The following is a 20,462-nucleotide window of genomic DNA, read 5'->3' on the forward strand; positions in this document are numbered from 1 at the left end:
TTCATAACTTAGTCACACAATGCTTCCTCCATTGTCTTGCTTTAGGTAAAAATCAGCTTTCTTCTGAGAATAGTTTCCTCTGGATCTCCCTCCAATGTAGACTGCTCATTATCTCACACCCTAGGACCATGAGAGCCAGCGCTGGCATCCTTGTAGCTCCCCAGTATTGCTTTTGAACCGTGCACCCCCTCTTACACCGGCCCTTGATCCATTTAGGCTCTTGTTCCCTGGATATGTACCTTCTATCCCAATCCTGTACAGTCATCCACTCAGTTCCTGATCATTCCACCACAGTCATGAAAGCCTTTGGTGTCTGACTCATTCCTTCTCCACCCCATGGCATCACCATTGGTGGCTTCAATGTCCATGTGGATAGCCTCTCCAATACCTTAGTCTCCAATTGCTTGATCTTCATTCTAAGGAGAGCAGCTAACCCCAGCCACAGCTCTTCCACAACCCTGCCATTATTCTGCTACTAAATCCTTCAAAAAAACCATCCCCCCTCCTGACTACAACTTCTTATTTTTCCATCTCTCTTATTTGATTGAGATTTGTACTTCTTTGCCTGCTTTTTCTCTCCCCTTTTATGTCTTCACTTATTTTCCCATGTAGTATCAAGTGAACCTCACAGCTCTGTCCTTCAACCATTCACTTAAAAATAGCATCCAAGCTTTCTCCTTGCCTTTCCATCAAATCACTTGGCAAAATCCCCAAGTGGGATTAGTGAAACTTTCTGCATTTACAGTCATATATTTTACACAAATTCACAGTTGTGTGGAACTACTGCTATCACCAATTCCTGACTCAAAAGATTTTTTTTTTTGTACTTATAGTCAGGTTTTTGCTACCATTCCCAACAGCAGCTACTACAAACCTTCAGGCTCTTTACCCGATTCCTTCATCTTCCTTACTTTCGTAGTAGAAATGAGAAGCTATCAAAAATCTTCAATCTACTATAAATAGACAAAAGCAAACTAAAAGTAGTGTTTTCTTAAGTCATTATTTTGTCTTAACTGAAGAAAATGAGGTTCTATTTATTCATTTAAAAACTGCTTATTAAGCAGCTATTTTGTACAGGTACTATTCTAGCTACCGAAGATATAGCTTTCATGGAGTGTACATTCAAGTGGCTCAGATGATTTCAAATACGTAACTTTAAAGTGCATCAGCGAGGGCTAACAGTTTTATCAAACCTGCCCCAAAATACAGGTTTTACAAGAAAAATTTTGTGAGTATAAGGAGTACAGTTTCAGAATTATAAAAATCCAATCATTGCACTGTAACTCTTAAATCCAAACATTTTAGCATCTCTAACACAGGCTCTCTAAAATAAATAGGCTTTAGAATAATTTGCCTTAAATAATAATATATTTTATTATACACTTGAAATTAAGCTAAAGATATAAATAACTCTCAATCTCTTTAATTACTATTTGTATGACCATACAAATAACCACGTTTTTATAAAACAAAGTGTACCAGTGTTGGCATTTAGAAAAATCATAAGTTTTACTAACAAGGTATAATTTAAAGAATGTCAACCTTAAAGGCACGAAGACTTGAGCTCAGAAACTGACTTGAAGATTTCCTAGCGATTTCACTTTATTCAAATTATTTAACCTTGCTGAGCCTCACTTTATTTATCTGAAAACAGAGGTGTTATTACCACATTGTGGGGGTAGGAATATTAAATAAGTTAAAGAGCCTAAGGGTAGCACCACTGGCAGATACATTAAATAAAACATTTTTCCATATCACATAGCCTATGAAAATATTGGAAGTAGTCAGTAGGGAAATGGCCGGTGTCATAGACTTGGGTAGGAAGCCAGAGCACAGTATCTGTGAACATACTGGTGTTAAGCAGATTTTGTACACTAATAATGTCTTTCAGGAAACCAGAGGGGATCTCAGGACTTCAGTGAGGAGAAACCACCTTCTCAGGAAGCAGAGAAGAGCATCTTAATTTTAAGAGCAGTATCATCATCTCTCTATTATGCTTTCTAAAAGACACAATGAGACCTTAATAGTAAGGACTTCATTTTTCTTAGTGAGAACCTTTTAGTGAAACTCGATAGACGTTGATTTCTGCTTTTCTTTGTCCAAAAGTTGTCTACATTGCACATGGCTTCTCAATCTGTTAAAATGATGCGTTAAGAAAACACGAATACCCACATTCCGGGTGCAGATAGGAAAACCATGCACATTCCTACCTTCTCCAATGAGCCACGAGTAAAGTGCAACCGTAGGACACTTGGAGCACAAACGCTCAGGGGCGCGCACAAATGGGTCAGAGGAAGCCTCCGGGAGCAGGGAGGGACGCGAAATTCCATCAGTCACATCAGGTAAATTCTTAGTAGAACCTTAACCCTGCCCCAGGGGAACTGAGAGTGGTAGGCGAGGAGGGCACGGGTTCTGTGATGATCTCTGATGATTAATTGTTAACGCGCACGCAGGAAAAAGAACGCTGCCCAGGGAGCCAAAGGACTAGAACCACCGTCGCGCCGGCCCAGAGAGCCCCTTGGCGGCAGTGGCTGCACAGAGAGCAAGACCCGGGTTGGGGGAGAGGGGAGGGACACTTCAAGCTCGGGGGCGGGTCCCGGCAGCCGCTCTCTCCGCCCCCGGAGTCGCTGCCACTTCCTGGCTGCGCCCCAGCCCAGCAGCTCAGACGCGGTCGCACCCTCGTGGACGGTAGAGGCGGCAGCGAGCTAGAGCCCGCGTCGCAGTTCGCGGCCACGTAGAGGCCGGGCGAGCCCGGGCACCGGGACCTGGCCCAGGCTCGGCGAGCAGCTCTGCGCGCGGCTGGTACGTACGTAGTGGAGGGGAGTCGGGAGTGGTGGGGGTCTCTGGAGCGAAGGTGGAGGGAAAGGACTTGGGCAGTCAGGGGAGACTGAGAGAGCGAAGATGTGGTTATAGCAACTTTCCTATTTTCCGGCCAGTCCGCACGAGCATGGGGGGAATTCAAAGTGGAAGCCTCTTTGGCCAGAGCGACCACATCATTTAACATGCAGAGGTACTTGCAGAGTGGAAGGGGACGCTCAGGCCAACAGGCGTAACCAGGGAGGTCTGGTCACCTCTTTTTGCCCACTCTGCCCTGAAGCTGGACATTGGTGATCTCCTCTCATAAGTTGCTGAGCCTTCGCCTCTCGCACGGGCAATGCCACGTCGTTTCCCATGGGCTGCGCGTTCCCAGCCCCTGGCAGCCGCTCGCGGCCGCCGGGTCAGCAGAGACCAGTGTTCTAGCCGGCTCTGCCCGCGTCGAGCTGTGTGGCTTTAGCCCAGTCACCTCATCTCACCAGTCTCCATCCATTATTTGATAAAACATGGGAATGATTAGATCGGGTCAAATCAAGAGTTCTCTGCAACTACTGGGTTTTCACTGAGCCTAGGACACCGGCCGGCAGCCAGGGAGGGACGGGAGTGCAGTGTGGTCGCAGGAGCTCAGGAGATGGAGGGCATGGGTCCTGACTGCTGATGCCGTAGCAACTCGTTGCCTTCAGGGGGAGATGACCCCGATTTACCAGCTGTCCTGACCGGCAGCCCCTGACGAGTGAGGCTGAGATGAACGGGCCAGTTTCATCTTCGTCGAGCTCATCCCAGGGAACACATCCGAACACGGTTCCTTTGGAAGAGCGCTTGGTACAAGTGGGGCACACAGGAAACACTAAGAAAACAAAAACCAAAAAAAAAAAAAAAAAAACGGCAGGTGAAATTATTAGAGTCTGTGCAGGACTGTAAGATGGAGATTCGATGCCGATGACCACTTAAACATTCAACTAGAAAAACTAAATACTAAAACACTCATATTAATGGTTTGGATACTGAAAAAGTATGGATTAGAACTACTGTTGAGTATTGCATTTCTCTTGGTGTACATGTAGATTCAAAATCCATCTGTCCACTTTATCTCTTCACAAGATGCCTTTCTTATTGCCAATGCTACACATAAAAAAATTCCTTCTGGGATTTAATATTCAGAAAGCTCAGAATTTGGATTGTTAAAATGAGATCTGATGGCCATAAATCTCACAGGAAGTGCTGTAATGGCGTAGGTTCTGGATCAAGGTTAGTTAGACCAGCAATTTGAAAACCTTGTTTTCCTGTTAGTATGTCAGGTGCTGGTCAATATCCCTCTGCTGACACTATGTTAAGGGATTTCATTTTCTAAAACAGTGTTTTGGAAGATCAAATGATTTAATTTTGAAGCAAAGTATATATTGGAAAAGAGTTTTCAAAAAGTTTTTAGTAATTGACTTTTTAGTTTTATCTTTACCACAACTTTCTTCAACAAAATATCAAAGACTAATGGAATACCTTATGCAGGATATTTTAAATTGTGTCAAATTTCATTCTTTGTTAAAGATTTTTCTCTCCTCTTTAGTTAATTTTAAACTAGAAGTTTAAATTTTTAGAAATTTACCCCTTTCAATGATTTTTAAAGAAATTTTGCCAAGTTGTAAAACCATCACCATAATTCAGTTTTAGAACATTTTCATCACCCCAATAAGATCCCTCATGCCCATTTATAATTAATCTCTGCTCAGCTTCAGGCAACCACTAATCTAATTTCAGTATCTATAGATTTGCCTTCTCTGGACATTTTATATAAATGGAATCATAAAGTATGTGATCTTTTGTTTATGGCGTTTTTCACTTAACATAATGTTTTTGAGATTCATCTATATTGTAGCGTGTATCAGTATTTCATTCCTCTTTATTGTTGAAGTTTTCCATTGTATGGATATACCACATTTTGTCTATCCATTCGCCAGTGGATGGACATTTGGGTTGTTTTCAGCTTGAGGCTATTGTGAATCATGATGCTAAGAACATTCACATGCAAGTCTTTGTGAGTACATGTTTTCATTTCTCTTGGATAGATATTTAGCAGTGCAATTGCTGGGTTGTATGATAAAGGTATGTCTAACTTTTTAAGAGCATTACAGAGTGAATTTTATGTAGAAGTTATGTATTTACAAAATGTAGAAAATTCTGGACAAATAAATATTTCTTACTAGATCATATATGATTTGATATATACATAGAGAGAAGGTTGGACAGGAAACACTGCTTCCTTTCAAATTTAGAGCTCAGATATAGCAAACAAATTTGCAAAAAAGTGGAACATTTCTCAAAAATAAAATATTTCTAAAGACAGTTTTTTTTGGAGCAGTTTTAGATTCACAGCAAAATTGAAAGGAAGGTACAGATTTCCCAAATACCCCCTACCCCTACACACGCATAGCCTCCCTCACTCACCAGACTGGTATGTTTGCTACAATAGATGAACCTACATTGACATATCATAGTCACCCAAAGTCCGTAGTTTATCTTAGGGTTCACTCTTGTTGTTGTACATTATATGGCTTTGGACAAACACATAATGACATGTATTCATCTATCATAGGGAGTATTTTCACTGCCCTAAAAATCCTCTGTTCTCTGCCTATTCATCCCTTCCCCCAGTATCTTTTTTTTTTAATGCGAAATGAGAGTAAATCAGGCTTAATTAAGACTAAATTTCCAGCAGTCTCCATTGAGAATGGGAAATAAAGCAATTTGAAAAACGTATTTTAGGACGTTGATGAGACTCAGACCTGAATGGCTTGATAGTAAATTCAGTGGTTTTCCATTCCTTAAACACAAGATTTTAATTGAGTTAGAAAAAAAAAATTCCGTTCTGAATATCAGAAAAACCCTATAAATCCTATGATGAAATAAGCATCCGTAATTATGATGCCACATAATTCTTCTAAGTACTAATTAAACATATTTTATTACATATAGAGATCTAAGGCCCAAGTTTAAGTGATTGACATGTGCAAAAATCATGTATTAGGGATAAATCCAGGGCTCCTATCTTACTGTTTTAAAACTTCTGTGGTTAGTACATGCTCTCTGAAACCTGTTGGTCTCAGTAATTTTTATATTAATAGGCTCAATGTACTTTTTATAAGTCATTATCAGTTAGTGACATTACATAAAGAGAATACTTGAACATACCCAGAAAACCAAAGTGGTTATTATTATTTTTCTTTTTATTGGAAGTACAAATGACTTTGAGAAATCAAATAGGTAGTCTACTTTATACTCAAGTGGGATATATTTTTCATTCATGCTCTCAAAGGCAAATAGCAGTTTTATGCATCTGTCCAGGTATAAAGCATGCTACGGACTTTATAAATCAGAGTAGATTTGTGTTCTCCAATAACTCCTATTCTTAAAAAGTGATGGTGTCCAAGAGTTGGGTGCTTGGTTGGAAAAAAAGTTCAGAACTGTCTATATAAGAATAAAGCAATTCACATTTGTACATGTTCCTGAATAGGAGGAAGTAATCTCACCTAGGATCCTGGATCAGTTAGAATAGGATTTCTGAGACTGGAAAGTGGGCCAAGGGAATAGAAATACTTTAAGACTGTGTAGTCTGGAGCCAACACAGCCTGAACACTTGTTTGGGGGAGCAACAGCAGAAGCGTTTATAGACAATATAAATGGAGCTAAATGCCTTCCTTTGTCTCCTGGATTCCGCCTCCTTATAGCCCCTATTTCCTGCTAAGCCCTAAAATCTACTGTGCTGATGAAAAAGAATCCCCTTTAGGAGTGTGGAAATTAGCATGGTTAACTGTAAGTTTTCACTTTTTGGGTGAAGGAAAGGAAGAAACTGAGGTTCAGTGTGATAGCTTCAGGAATAAATTTGTGGAAGACAGGAAGGAGTTAAGCTGTCTTCCCAAACATGCTTATATCAAATGACTATGAAGTGATTTATTTCTGCATTAATCTTTATGGGCTGGGTTAATATGTCTCAGAAGAAAACACTGTTCTTAAAATCAGTTGTGTACGTGTGTGTGTGTGTGTGTGTGTGTGTGTGTGTAAACAAGGATGGCTTATAACTCATGCAATTACATTCGATTATTATTTTTGTTTATTTAAAAAATGAGAATAAGTACTATTATCATGGGGCTTCTGGAGCCAGGTATAATATTAAATCTCAAAACACTGAAATAAGCCCCTCTTGTCTGTCTTTCCCAAATCTAATAAAATCTATAAAAAGCTAGATTATAGATATAATGGATTTTGTTGCGTTCTGAAGGTTTGTAAAGAATCTGTCAAGTCAGGAGAAGATGTTACAAAGAACAGGGCTTGCACACAAACCACTCTGCCTCTCGGTTTCGGTATCCCTGAAGAAGGATGTCTATCATAATTATGCTCATTGCAGTAAAGAAGCAGAAGTTTTCACGGTAGTGAAAAATTAGAAAAACAAACCAAAAAAAGCAACTGTACATCTTTCTAACATGCCATGAAGCTGTATGTATATATCTATATATACTCTTGTAGCTTGGAGAAGATTGGGTTTGAGGAGTATTGGACAGACTGTTGTTGCCCAAGCAAGAGGTGCTAGAGAGTGATTCAGGGATTAGGGATAAACAGGAGTATCAGAGTCTAGAAATATTAGGAGTGGAAAATGATCAGGCTTGATGATAACTGGGATATGAATTTAAAGGGAGGTGGGAATGAAGGGTGGGTCTCAGCTTCTTGGCTTGAGGTTGAGGACTAGCACTATATACAGAGATGTCAATAGAAGAATGAAGGCAGGTTTGGTGGGTTTACTGGGTCGGATAATGTCTCCCTAAAATTCATGTACTTCCTGGAACCTCAGAATGAGACCTTATTTAGAAATAGGGTCATTGCAGTTGTAATTGGTTAATATGAGGTCATACGGGAGTAGGGTGGGCCCTTAACCCAGTATGACTGGTGTCCTTATAAGAAGAAGAGAAGAGACACAGAGACAGAGACTCATAGAGGGAAGGCAAGCTTGTGACAGTGGAAGTGGAGATTGGAGTTATGCAGATGTAAGGGATTCCAAGACTTGCCAGCCACCACCAGAAGCTAGGAGAGAGGCATGGAACAGATTCTCCTGAGTTCCCAAGAAGAAACCAACCTTGCTGATACCTGGATTTTGGATTGCTAGCCACTTGAAACGTGTCCATCTTCAGTATCAGTTGTAAAGATGGTTACAAAATAAGCAGTGTGATAACTTGGGCAGTGCATCCATGGTCCCTCTGCCACCAACCCAGCCATAGATATAAATGAGGTCATTTCAGGTTTTCCATTCATTCTGCACCATATGGGTTTGACAGCATGGGTATGGGACCAGTTTGCAACATGGGGGACATAGTTTGTATTTGTTTGCCTCAGGGAGGAGTGGGAGAACGTTTTCAGGGGAAGTGGGGAATACTTTCTTCACAGGGTAGACCTGGGTCAGCTCCCTGAGATGTTTGTGGATTTTTGCCAAAGGATATTAAGCTTCAAGTAAAACCCGGCATAGGTTGTTCCAACTCTGAGAAGTCCATGTTTGGGTTCTAGGTTTGAATGCTTGAAAGGAAATATAAACTTTTCGGGTGTAACTGCAAAATGGGAGGAAACAAAGCATTTTTTTTTTTTACTCATAGATGCTTATTTTTACCAACTCTTTCAAAAAGTACCTTAATTTACCTAATTTGTTGAAAACTTTTCATATTACCTGTCAATAATTATTATTGGTCCTAATAGCAAATTGGTTCAGTTCTTCACTTTGTGGGTTTTGTCTCAATGTAATCCACTTAAAATATGGATTAATGAAATATGATTCTGACTAAGGACAGCAGTTTCAGTTATATCTAAGGACATCTCAAATTATCTTATAAAAGCATTGTTAAAAGTTTACTTTATTAGTTAGCTTCTTTCTTTCAGATATTTTTTATCATAAAACCATCACACTATTAAGAACACTGAAAGATTTTAAAATTCCAATTCTAATATTCAAACATAATTGCTTCAGTATTGAGTATCTTCCAGTCTTTGTCCATTTGTAAGAATGTTTTTATATTAATGTAATAATGGTATACAGTTTGTAAATTATTTTTTTCTTCTTAAAATTATTATTACCAGAATACAAATGAATAGGAAGAGCAAATTTTAAAAAAATAACGTTTTTCAGGCTTCCCTGGTGGCACAGTGGTTGAGAGTCCGCCTGCCGATGCAGGGGACACGGGTTCGTGCCCCGGTCCGGGAGGATCCAACATGCCGCGGAGCGGCTGTGCCCGTGAGCCATGGCCGCTGAGCCTGCGCGTTCGGAGCCTGTGCTCCGCAACGGGAGAGGCCACAACAGTGAGAGGCCCGCATATCGCAAAAAAAAAAAAAAAAAATTAAAAAAATAACGTTTTTCTTATTATTCAAAGTGACCCATGAAATAGTTTTTGGCTAGATAAAATTTAAGCTCTTAAGGGTATGAAACAGAATTTTCCAGTTAGGCCACATTTTAAGTTTGCTGCACCCTGTGGTAATCATCAGTTTAACACAGAAATAAGAAAAGGAAAACAAATCATTAAAATGCATTGCTTTAAATATTGGCAATGTTCAAATGTAGAATTCAGTTTTTCCAAGGACAATATATGCTTGCTATTATAAATTATTCACCAAGAATCACAGATGTGAAAATATAATCAGGTGATTTTTTTCTTTCAGTCTCATCCTTTTGTCAACTCCCTATTATTACCTTATAACGGGTTATTCCACATGTAACTTTTCTGAGCAAGTTATGTTTGCCACTTAAAATACCACTAAGTTTTAAACTTTAAAATTTTGAAATAGTGTTTCTGAGACCATACACATTGCAGTGAAAATCAGAAATATTCAGAATTGTATTAAGAGGAAAATAATGTCCACCTAAATTTCACCATTAGTTATAAAATTCTTTGCATATATGTAGATTTTAAAAAGAAAAGTGATATATCATATTCCCTTAATATTTCAGCTTACTATATCTTGTCAAGGTGCTAAATCATATTTTTAATGGCTACATAGTGTTCTATTAAAATTTTAACTAACCCCTATTGGTAAATATGCAGAATGTTCCCAAATTTGGTTTTATAAGCAATACCATAGTAGATAACTCTGTTTGTGATCTTTATACACTGTACATGGCTGTTTTATTAATCTCTTTGAATAAACTTCTGGACATGGACTTGCTAGGTCATTGGATATTCACTTGTTAACCATTTTTGACACATTTTGCAAAATTTCTTTCCAGGAAGCCTGCAGCAATTTATACTCAAAATTTTTACCAACATACTAATACTGTTTAAAAATTTTAAATTTAGAAATCAGTAGGAAAAGATACCTCATATTTGTATTTCTTTGATTGCTAATGAGGCTGAATATTTTTAGTTAGTATATTTATTGGATGTTTTGGGTTTATTTTTACGAATTGCTTTTTAGTATTCTTTGCCTGTTTTTAATCCTTTTTTGTTTGTCTCAAGAGCTTTTTATTCATTAGGATATTAACTCTTTGTATGTCTGTTATGTTGCAATTTTTTAATCAGTTTCGTTTGTTTGCCATTAACTATTTTAGGGAGCATTGCTTTGTAAAATCCTTAAATTTTGTAGATGTGAAAGCTGTCAATTTCTTCTCGCATGGTTTCTGAGAAGGACTTTCCCCTTTAAACATATTCATCTACGTTTTTAATAGTACTGTTGATGTCTTTTTTAATTTAAAGTTTTAATCCTTAAGAAGTTACTTTAGTAGGGGATGAAGTAGGTAATCTAATTTTATTATTAACATTTTTTAATCACTAGTCTTGTCTCAAATTCGTTTGTTCTGTCATTGATTCCTTCACCACTGATTTGAAATAGCATCCCATGCCCCTGCACCTCCTTGGAGCCCACCTCGTTATAACTGGCCCTATCATCCTGAAGTCCCACAGAATTCCCTCTCACATGCCTTGCTGGCCACCATTCCTACACATGACTGCAGGCTCTTTGATTGCCTCCCTAAACTGCCTTGACCCACGTTTGTCATTCACCACCTCATCCCAGGAGGAAAAGGAATTCCACATCCCACATCATAGCTGCTAGCTCTTCCTAAATTCCCACGTTACCAGTTTTGGAACATGTAATTGTGTTAGCCTTGCAAAACAGTTAATTTTCTAATGCTTCAAATCTCTGTTTTTATCGTTTGTCTACTCCTTTCTCCTCTCTGCCTTGAAACTTTATTATGCTTTGGCTGCCTCTCCCTGACCTAATCTCTGCTTTTTATTCTTCCTTCAAAACCATTTTGTCATGCCCTCTGGAATACCTGCTCAGTCCCAGTAAACTCCTCTTAACCTCCACTTCTTTCTCTAGCCCTGAATCTTGACTCTCCCATGGGTATCCCACTTCCCCGTGAGTCCTTCCTGTTGGAGACTGCTGATTACTCCATAGTTCATGAATCTCAGGGTAGGGAGGTGGGACACATGCCCTCCATACACCCTCCCACCTGTAGACCATTGTTTCTCTACACCCTTATACTCATTCCTGTTCCTCTGAGCCAGCTGGCTATGCTATCAACTACCATTGCTCATTCCTGTGATCTACTCACCACCTGAACAAACCCCTCCTTCACTGAACACTCCAGCAACAGGTGTACAGTCATCTTCTCCCACCTGTCTCCTGTCCTCAATCTGGATGACTTCATGTCTACACCCAACACCACAGCCTCTCAGTGTGTGACCCCTACAGTTTCAAGCAGTAGTCTTCTCTTTTACTTCTTTTCACCCAGCCCCTTCCGTAGTCACAACCTGGACTTATCATATGAAATTGTTCCTTCCTAAAATCTCAAATTCTGAAACTCTCTGGACATAGCATCCTATATTCGTTTTGTTTTTTTTTACACCAATCCAAAGGTTCACACCTACACTTGTCCTTTGGCTTCATTGGGATGGCCGCTTCTTTGATCCATCTATTTTTTACTCTCCATGCTCTGATTGCTTGGAGTAAGATGTTTCTCAGTGGATTGCACATTTCCAATTAGTACAAGTCAATGGAGAACCTAAGAATTCTGTGTGCTTACCACACTCTCCCCTACAAGTACAGCAACCTCAGAGCCTCACCACCACCTGCCTTGAGTCCTCTGTGACCTAATGACCCCTTATCTTCTTGTTTATGCAAATCACTGCAAGAATCTCTGTGCTCCCAAATAGCATGGCAACTATCCTGGTTTTTCTGGGACTGAGAGGTTTCCCAGGATGCTATGTGGAGTAAGTCCTTGACTAAAAGACTCCACATTTTTGAAATTCCTTATTTTCTATTTTTACATATTACCTGTCTTCATCATCACTTTCAAACCGTAAGCTGCTACTTCATCTGCTGTATGTAATAGCTCTTACTGTTCACTCTCTTTATGACCTTTTGAATCTGTTGTGGGTTGAGAAAGTCAGATACCTGAGTGCATTAGTTAGGAATGTTACAGTTGCTCACGATAGCAAATCCACTTCAAACTGGCTTAAGGAGAATGGGAGAATTTATCAGATTAATGTAACCCAGCTTTCAGTCACAGCTTGATCTAGAGCTCACATTATTTTGTAAGGACCCTATTCCCTTCTACTTCTTGGCTCTACTCTCTTTCAACTTGGCTTCATTCTCAGGCTCTGCTTGGTGACAAAATTGCTATCAACAGCTCCAGGCCTAACTCCTCAAGTTTAAATTCAAAGAGAAAAAAGTGTCTTCACTTAGTAGCTTTGGCACCAGTCCTAAGGTGGACTAACTTGCACCACAAACCCAGTCTTTCAGCATTTGCTGGGTTGGAAAAACGTAATAATAAGCCTGTTGAGGCAGGTTTGTGTCACGTATCACTTCTGAGCCAGTCACTGTGGCTCAGGGCACTTGGAGCTTGGATATGTCAGGTCGGAGTCTCAACTTCATTCTCGGAAACAACGAATCACATGCAGTGACTATAGGAGGAAAGGCTCCTCAAGGGGAAACGGATGTTGGGCAGGCAGAATTTTTACTATCCTCTAAACTGGTGACAAGAGGTTAAAAACAAACCAGAGGCATAAACAGACTCTGATTAAATCTGTAGGACTGGCTTATAAGTAAAGACCGTGAATATTATTAGCGTATAGGTTTTACGACATAGGTTTTATGACATTTATTTTGACTGAACAACATTTGTTAATATCCTGACTCTTGACTGTTGTCTTTGTAGTTAAGTTGCAAAATAAGTAAGATTTTTATAAATAAACTTTGTGTATTATAATCCTCTTTAATCATCATTAATGAATTTTATTTTAAATTCTACCTGTACAAATAATAATTTGAAGATTATTAATATATAAGAAAGAAGAGTATACTTCCCTCGTACATAAATATTTTTACAGCTATTATTTATGAAAACGTATCGACACATGATTTGGATGATAATAGTAGAGAAAAATAACTAAGCTAGAAATTAGAAAGCTTTGTTGTAAGGCCAACTCAGCTTTTAATTAGTCATGTGACCCTGAAGAAGTCTCTTAATCTCTTGAGATTTCAGTTTTTGTCAACATGATTACACCAATATGAATGATGCGATTTCAGTTCATCATGAGATCAGTACAGTGAAAAAAGTACCTGTATTATTCTAAACAGAGCCTATAATTCCATATTTTAGTGCTATATGTACCCATTGATATTCAGGTTCTTTTCTGTGGTTGGTTATAGATATTCTTTATTTAAATTTTTAATGAATTTTGGAACTCAGTACATGCATCTCTGAGATGAATAGTTAACTAAATTCAAATAAACATCTATTAAAAAGCACCCTCCTGGATTCAGCTACTGTGTTTAGTGATATATTGCAAAGTGGAATGAGACTCCATCTTTTTTAAAGAAATTTAGGATTCTATCTGTTTGGGGGAGGTAAGGGAAAATAATATACATACCTTTCCTGTGAGGCAGACTGTAATAAGTACTACGAAAGAACTAAAAAAAAGCTGTGGGGTTTCAAAGAAGAAGATAAACTTTGAAATTAATCAGAAAGAGTTTAAAGGCAATGTAGTAGTTGGGATGGTCCTTGAAGGACTGATAAAATTTCAATGAGTGGGCAAAGCATTCTTGATTGCGAGGACAGCATGAATAAAGGTACAAATACAGAAAAGAGTGAGACAGAGCTGTGTAGAATTTTAGGGGCTGGGTGGAGATTTTAGGGGCTGGGTGGAAAGATACATTGAGGCTGTAGTGAAGAATCTTAAGTGTTGGGATGAAAACTTTGGACTTAAATTTGTAGCTAATTTTTTTTTTTTTTTTTTTTTTTTTTTTGCGGTACACGGGCCTCTCACTGTTGTGGTCTCTCCCGTTGAGGAGCACAGGCTCCGGACGCGCAGGCTCAGTGGCCATGGCTCACGGGCCCAGCCGCTCCGCGGCATGTGGGATCTTCCCGGACCGGGGCACGAACCCGTGTCCCCTGCATCGGCAGGCGGACTCTCAACCACTGCGCCACCAGGGAAGCCCCTGTAGCTAATTTTTATCCTTGAAAGTAGTAGAGAGTCATATAATCTATGACTCTATGAATAAAAATTTATTTTGACAGGTTGTTTATATGTAGGTAAATACAAGAGTTGTATACATTTTAAAAAAGAAACCAGTTAGAGAAGAAATGGTTATTAGCAGAATCTGTTAAAACAATACTAAAGAATTTTGGTTTATGGCCAGTTCAATATAATGTCAAGTGGTTGTCCAACATAGGTAGCATATTTTTAAGTTGTATCAATAGCAGTATCTTATCCAGAGCAAAGGAAGTGACGGCCCCACTCTGTTCTTCCACGGCCAAATTGTTCTGGATATTTTACTCCTACCAATAAATACACACACATGTACATTGATCAGGGTGGTCTGTTATTGCAGAAGTGATGGAAGGAATAGTTGTAAAATGGAGATATTTCGCTAGGAGAAATGAACACCTGGCAAAGTGGGCATGGAAATGTAGTATAACATGATGTATAAAGAAAGAGAAAAACAAGCACAAGCTTTGGAGTTAGCTCAGCTCTGCTCCTAATGAGCTGTGCTATTTTGGGAAAGTTGCTTTTCCTTTTGTAAGCTGTTTCCTTTCCCACTCTCCTTCCCCTTACCCCCTCCCCCTTTCTCCTCCTCTTCATCTACTTCTTTTTTTGTAGAATAAAGATGATACTATTTACCTGCAGTTTTATTTTTGGATTAATGATTGGCAAGTACCCAGCACATTTCCTGGCATCCAGTACGCCTCCATTACTTGTGACTATTATGTTTATTTGAAGGACGGTCTTACATATATAGGAGTTTAGACTGGTCCTGTGAGGTACCTGCAGAAAGATTTAGGACTGTTGGAGAGAGAAATGTTTTTGCTTCAAAATAAAAAAGATGTCATAAAGGTTAAGTTCCAATAAAAAAAAGTAATGGTATGTCTAAGTATGGTAGCACTTTTTGAGTTCAGTGGTCATGGTATGCTAGAGCCAAGGTGATATGTATTTTTTACATGAAAGTAATGTTTTCCTCAACATCTAGGAGGGAATCCCCTAGAGTAGGGCTTCTCATGCTTTTCCACCAAAGAACTCCCAGAAATCTAGAGGCATAACTCAAAGTGCTCCATAGAAAAGTACAAAGTTTCTTTGACATTTCATATTCATCTTACATATTTGTATACATTATGCACTCTATAATGTGTTCATTTTGTTTTAGTATAAAAACATGCTTTAAATATATACTGTCAAGTAAGACTCCTTTGATAAACAAAATTTATCATGTGGTTGTGAGTACATTCTGGGATTTCCAAGGGTGCAGGTTTCCTAGTTTTGAGGAAGCACAGACTTGGGGGTATTTATAACCACAAGCTTGTAATAGACTAAGAATTCCCTCTCAGCTTAACACAGATAAGCTAAAAATTTAGATGTCCGTTGATTAGAATTTGGATTGCATGGATTATTTTAGACAATCACATTACTGCTAATATCAAAAATTTGGCAGTATCTTAGATAAACACATATGTGAACCTAAGAAGCTGTAGAAAAAGCATAAAAGCATTGTTATATTTGAAAATGGAGGCCTATATCTTTAGCTACTGAAGTGCTGAAGTAAGAGGTTGAATGGCTTCATGCTGTTACTCTTGGCTGCTGCATTTGTGGGCTTTTGTGTGTTGTTTGCTCATGTTCCTTTTTTTTTTTTTTTAAATTAGTGCTTTGCAGGAGACAGATGTTGAGTAAATACTGTTTTGTGAAATATTTTTTAGGAGGTTTTTAAAATTAGAAGAGCTTTTTCTTGCTTTCTATTTAGCTCTAATTTTTTTGGTTTCTTTTCTACTCTCTTCCCTACTTTACTTGCACCAAGTTTCCTGCAAAAACTGCTTTAAGAGTTGCTAATCTGAATGGGAAATTATCTTCCCTGAGACCAGCTCCAGACCACCTTTTAGTGATTTGGTTACCTGAACATGTAGCTCCCTTGAATTTCATGTTATTATGATTATAATAAAGGGGACACAGGAAATCTGATTATTTTAGCCATATTACTGGATGGATTGGATCACTGCAGAGGTACCTACTTATTTGCCCTCAATGATTCATCATAATTTAGGAAGAGGACCAGCCCAGAAGTCAGGAGATTAAGTTTTTGTTTTGATTTGAATTGCTTTATTACCCATCCCTGATTAATTAAGAGGTTAAAAATGCCCACTCCTCATCTATTTTACAATTTTGCCTAGGAGTTTTGTTCTCTAATCATTAATAAAGGCATAGTGTAAACAACTTCTTAATGCAAAGGAATATGCCAGGCACCAAGGAGACCAAGTTGAACAGAACAAGGTCCTGGCCCTTGAAGGACATGGGATTAATGTTGAGTAAGTAAATTACTGTGAAACAGTGTGACTAATGCCGCTATAGCAGTGTGAATCAGGTAGAAGATGCTCAGAGATGGTTATAAGAAATTCTAAAACCAGGGACAGTGTCTCAGAGGAGGTGATGTTATTGCTAGGTCTTGAAAGATAACCACTAGTTTGCCAGGCAGAGAGGAATATGTCCTAGGAAGAGGAAAGGGGCTTAAAATGTGTCATGTATTTAGGGAACTATAATTAAATCAGTATATTGGACAGCTGCGGATATGGGTGGAAGTTCAAAGGGAAGTAGATTCAGAAGTGCCTTGCATTTCACGATAAATTGCTTGGACTTGACTGAAGGTTTTGACTAAGTGGAGCAGTAGAATTGTATTTGTACTGTGGTAGACTGGCTGTGAGTCCATATTTCTTGGAGCACACATCTCTTTTTCCACAACAAAGAGGTAAGTGACAGTAGAGGAGATGGGAGCAAGACTGGACTCATGTTTCCATGTGTGGGTAAGTTTTTAGGTTGGTTGACTGGGTTGTTGCCCTTGTCCTAAAAGGTAGGTCAGCTAACGGATGGAAAAATATGCCTAATTTCTATTTGTTAAAAGTCTAGAACTAAGAAGACATAAATGTGGGTTAAACTATAGATAAGAATTGAAGATCTTTCCTAGAAATTGCTATACTTAGAGTTATGTGTTAAGCTATTTAAGGAACAGTCTTACCACAAAAGTAAGTGGTTTAATATGTTTTCCCCATTTTGGGGGGTCTGTTAACAGAAAGTATGTAAATAGTAAAATTCTTTGAAATTAAGAAAGGTTTGAAAGTCATATTTTAAATGTGATTAAAAAAAGAATGGCCTCCTTGATGTATGTGAGTGGTTTTTTTTTAATAGACTGTTTTTGGCCACAGATTTTGACTCTGATGCATTAGTTTTCTGTCAGCTTCTCTAAAGATTTAAGGGTAGAGTTTAAATTAAGGATACGGTCAAGGGTACCCTTCAGGATAGGAACTAACTCTGCTCTGATTTTTTAGTTGGAGAGCATCCTGAGAAATGTGTTAGATTATGTAACTAGTCACTTAGGGCCCTTGGCCTCCTGTTAACCTGGCCCTCTTGAGAGGCAGTGCCTGGGAGCAGCTGGGTCAGGCTCAGTGCTGTTGCCTAGTAGTCCAAGAGGAGCAGTCATAAGGGGTTGTTGCTGAGCAACCAGGGGGCTGCTGGTGTCGCATTGTCCCCCATGGAGTTGTATAGTCGTGGTGGGCCCATCCCCATGGGAGAAGCAGTACAGTCTGGCAGAGGACCAAGCCTCCCTCAGAGGCACAAGGGTTGTTAGCAGTAAGTATCTGACCTTAGAATCAAAGATGATAACTTAAGTTCTATGAACATGCAAGCAATTTATGGAATTACTGATGTAAATTTAATTAAACATGAACTTAGAGCAAGGTAGGTAGCTGTGGCAGCCAGAGTTCTCTTTTCAAATACTCTCATTCCAGTTCCTTTCTCCTTCAGGCATAGTTGCAAGGTAAGTTTCCTGGGTCAATGGAAAGTAATTTTTCCTTATGCCTCATGGAATATGTAACTTTCCCTATTAACAAAGCAAATATTTATATTTGAGAAAAACTAGCAAGCTAACTCCAACCTGGTCAAGTGGGCCTGCATGGCAGAGTATTTGACTCAATATCAATGCAAGAACTTGCTACTAATATTTGAGATACTGCTTTGAGTTTTCTCTGTGTTGTAGAAGATTCACCAGGACCACATCTTACTTTATTTTTTAGTATTTAACACAGCCCATAAATGACTCTTCAGGAGAGTGGATAAAATGTCAAAACTAATCAGCTCTTGTAAGAAGGGTAAGTTCTCCTTTTAGGATTTAAAGTTGCCCATATTAAGTAAACCTTTTCCTGGAGATCCAGAAACATATTTTAACAGCCAAAACTGAGCTCTTTCAATATTTTGGAATAACACACAGCTGCATGAAAGGCTAAAGTGTGAAGAAGAGGAATGAACATCCATCACAGAGAAATAATTAACACTGGCCAGCTAGAGAGAAGTGACGTAAACTTTTCTTATCTCCCTCTCTCCCTATTTTTTCATTCAGTATTTCTGGCCTTGTGCTGTAACTGTTTGCCTGTTAAGGTTTCAGGAAGCAGGGCTTTGGGCACAAAGTGAGAGGTTTCTCTGTTGGCATTGGGGTCTGCGCTCTTTGAGGGACCTATATTCTTTTTGAAAAAAATACTTAAAAACTTAAAAATTCCTCATAAGAATTGCACACAGATTTTTGTTTTACACATGTACATGCACACACACTAATATGTCTAAGCCATTCAATAAGAATACAACTGAGGTAGTATATCAACAGTAAGAAAATTTAAGTGTTTTTTAAGATGCCTTATTTTTTTATTTTATTATTTTTTTTTTTGCGGTACGCGGGCCTCTCACTGTTGTGGCCTCTCGCGTTGCAGAGCACAGGCTCCGGACGCGCAGGCTCAGTGGCCATGGCTCAGGGGCCTAGCTGCTCCGCGTCATGTGGGATCTTCCCAGACCGGGGCACGAACCCGTGTCCCCTGCATCGGCAGGCGGACTCTCAACCACTGCGCCACCAGGGAAGCCCAAGATGCCTTATTTTTAAAGCTACTTAATTAACATTTAAATATGAACTTTTTATTGTTTTTATCATATGTATCATTCATATCATAAGCATTCTATTTATCTTTGTTATATAAGAGTATTAATAAATCTAAAGCATATTAAGCACAGTATGTGCCAGGTACTGTTCTGTACAAATTAAATTTAGTATGTCATTTAACTCCTCAACAACTGTATATGAGAGGTACTATTATTATGGATATTTTACATGTGGAGAAGTCTAGGCCTGCCCAGAAAGGTCAAGTAACCAGGCCAAATGTATACACTAAAGATTTATAATCAGAAAGTCTGTCTTCAGAATCTCTGCTTCTCAATCATTATGCTATACTTTGAGCACCATATTATTTCATGAGGGCAACATGAAATGGTATTCACAACAAACGTGTTTTTAGGTTATAATGATATAATGAGAGAATGCAAGAGAGTGAAAACTATGAAATCTTTTACTAAACAAAGTCTGTTTAATTTATTCTTTGGGTCTGTAGTCCACAGCCAGAAGCCTTTTAAATCAAAGTTTTTTATATCCATCCAAATTCTATGAATTTGCAAAATAAATTCAGTAGGCATTTAGCACTGAAGTAGTTTCTCTTCAGGATGAGATGTGAGGTATATTTTCTTTGGTATATGAGATGTGAAGGAAGAGGAAATGGTTAAAAGAAAAAATAGAGGAAATGAATAAGTGAATTTTGATCAATTCTCCAAAAAAGTCATGTTTCTTAGAGCTCTGAGATACAAGGCATCAAGGAATTGCCATTTAGTCATGAGAAAAATAATACAGGTGAAAAGTTGTATGTAAAACTAGGTCAACAGTCCAGGAATATTGTGAAGCAATGATGCATAGTGGATCACGCAGGCTTTCCAGTCAGACAGAGCTGAATTTGAACCCTGCCTCTGTGACTTATTAGCTGTGTGACTTTAGGGAGGTAACTTACCATCTTTAAGCTTTGAAAAAAGTCCATTTTTCTTTTTTAAAAAAAAAGAATGATTAATTGTGATTAAGTGGAATAAAATGCAAAGTGTCTAGCAAGGCTCATGATACAGAACAGGTGTTCATTAAATGCTAAAATCTTTTTTTCTCCTCTCCCAGCAGCAGCAAAAATAAAGTAAAAAGAGGGTTATCCTAGGGACCTAAAGGGTCAAGGGAGTTTCATAGTGGGATTGTGGGGTCAAAGCTGATCAACGTTTTAAAGACTCTTGGTC

At 38.7% G+C, this 20,462-nt stretch overlaps 1 protein-coding gene across 2 annotated transcripts in view; it reads left to right on the forward strand.

Annotated features, from left to right (window-relative positions):
- Positions 1-2,676: 2,676 nt before the first annotated feature.
- PKIB (cAMP-dependent protein kinase inhibitor beta) overlaps positions 2,677-20,462 on the forward strand; it is a 109,043-nt gene continuing 91,257 nt past the window's right edge. For both annotated transcript variants that reach the window (XM_081251161.1, XM_081251162.1), the window contains exon 1: positions 2,677-2,802. The gene's annotated coding sequence lies outside the window, so the exon portion shown is untranslated. The remainder of the gene's footprint in view (positions 2,803-20,462) is intronic.

The sequence above is a fragment of the Mesoplodon bidens genome (assembly GCF_964165515.1).
Source record: "Mesoplodon bidens genome assembly, chromosome: 12".
NCBI classification, from domain to species: domain Eukaryota; kingdom Metazoa; phylum Chordata; class Mammalia; order Artiodactyla; family Ziphiidae; genus Mesoplodon; species Mesoplodon bidens.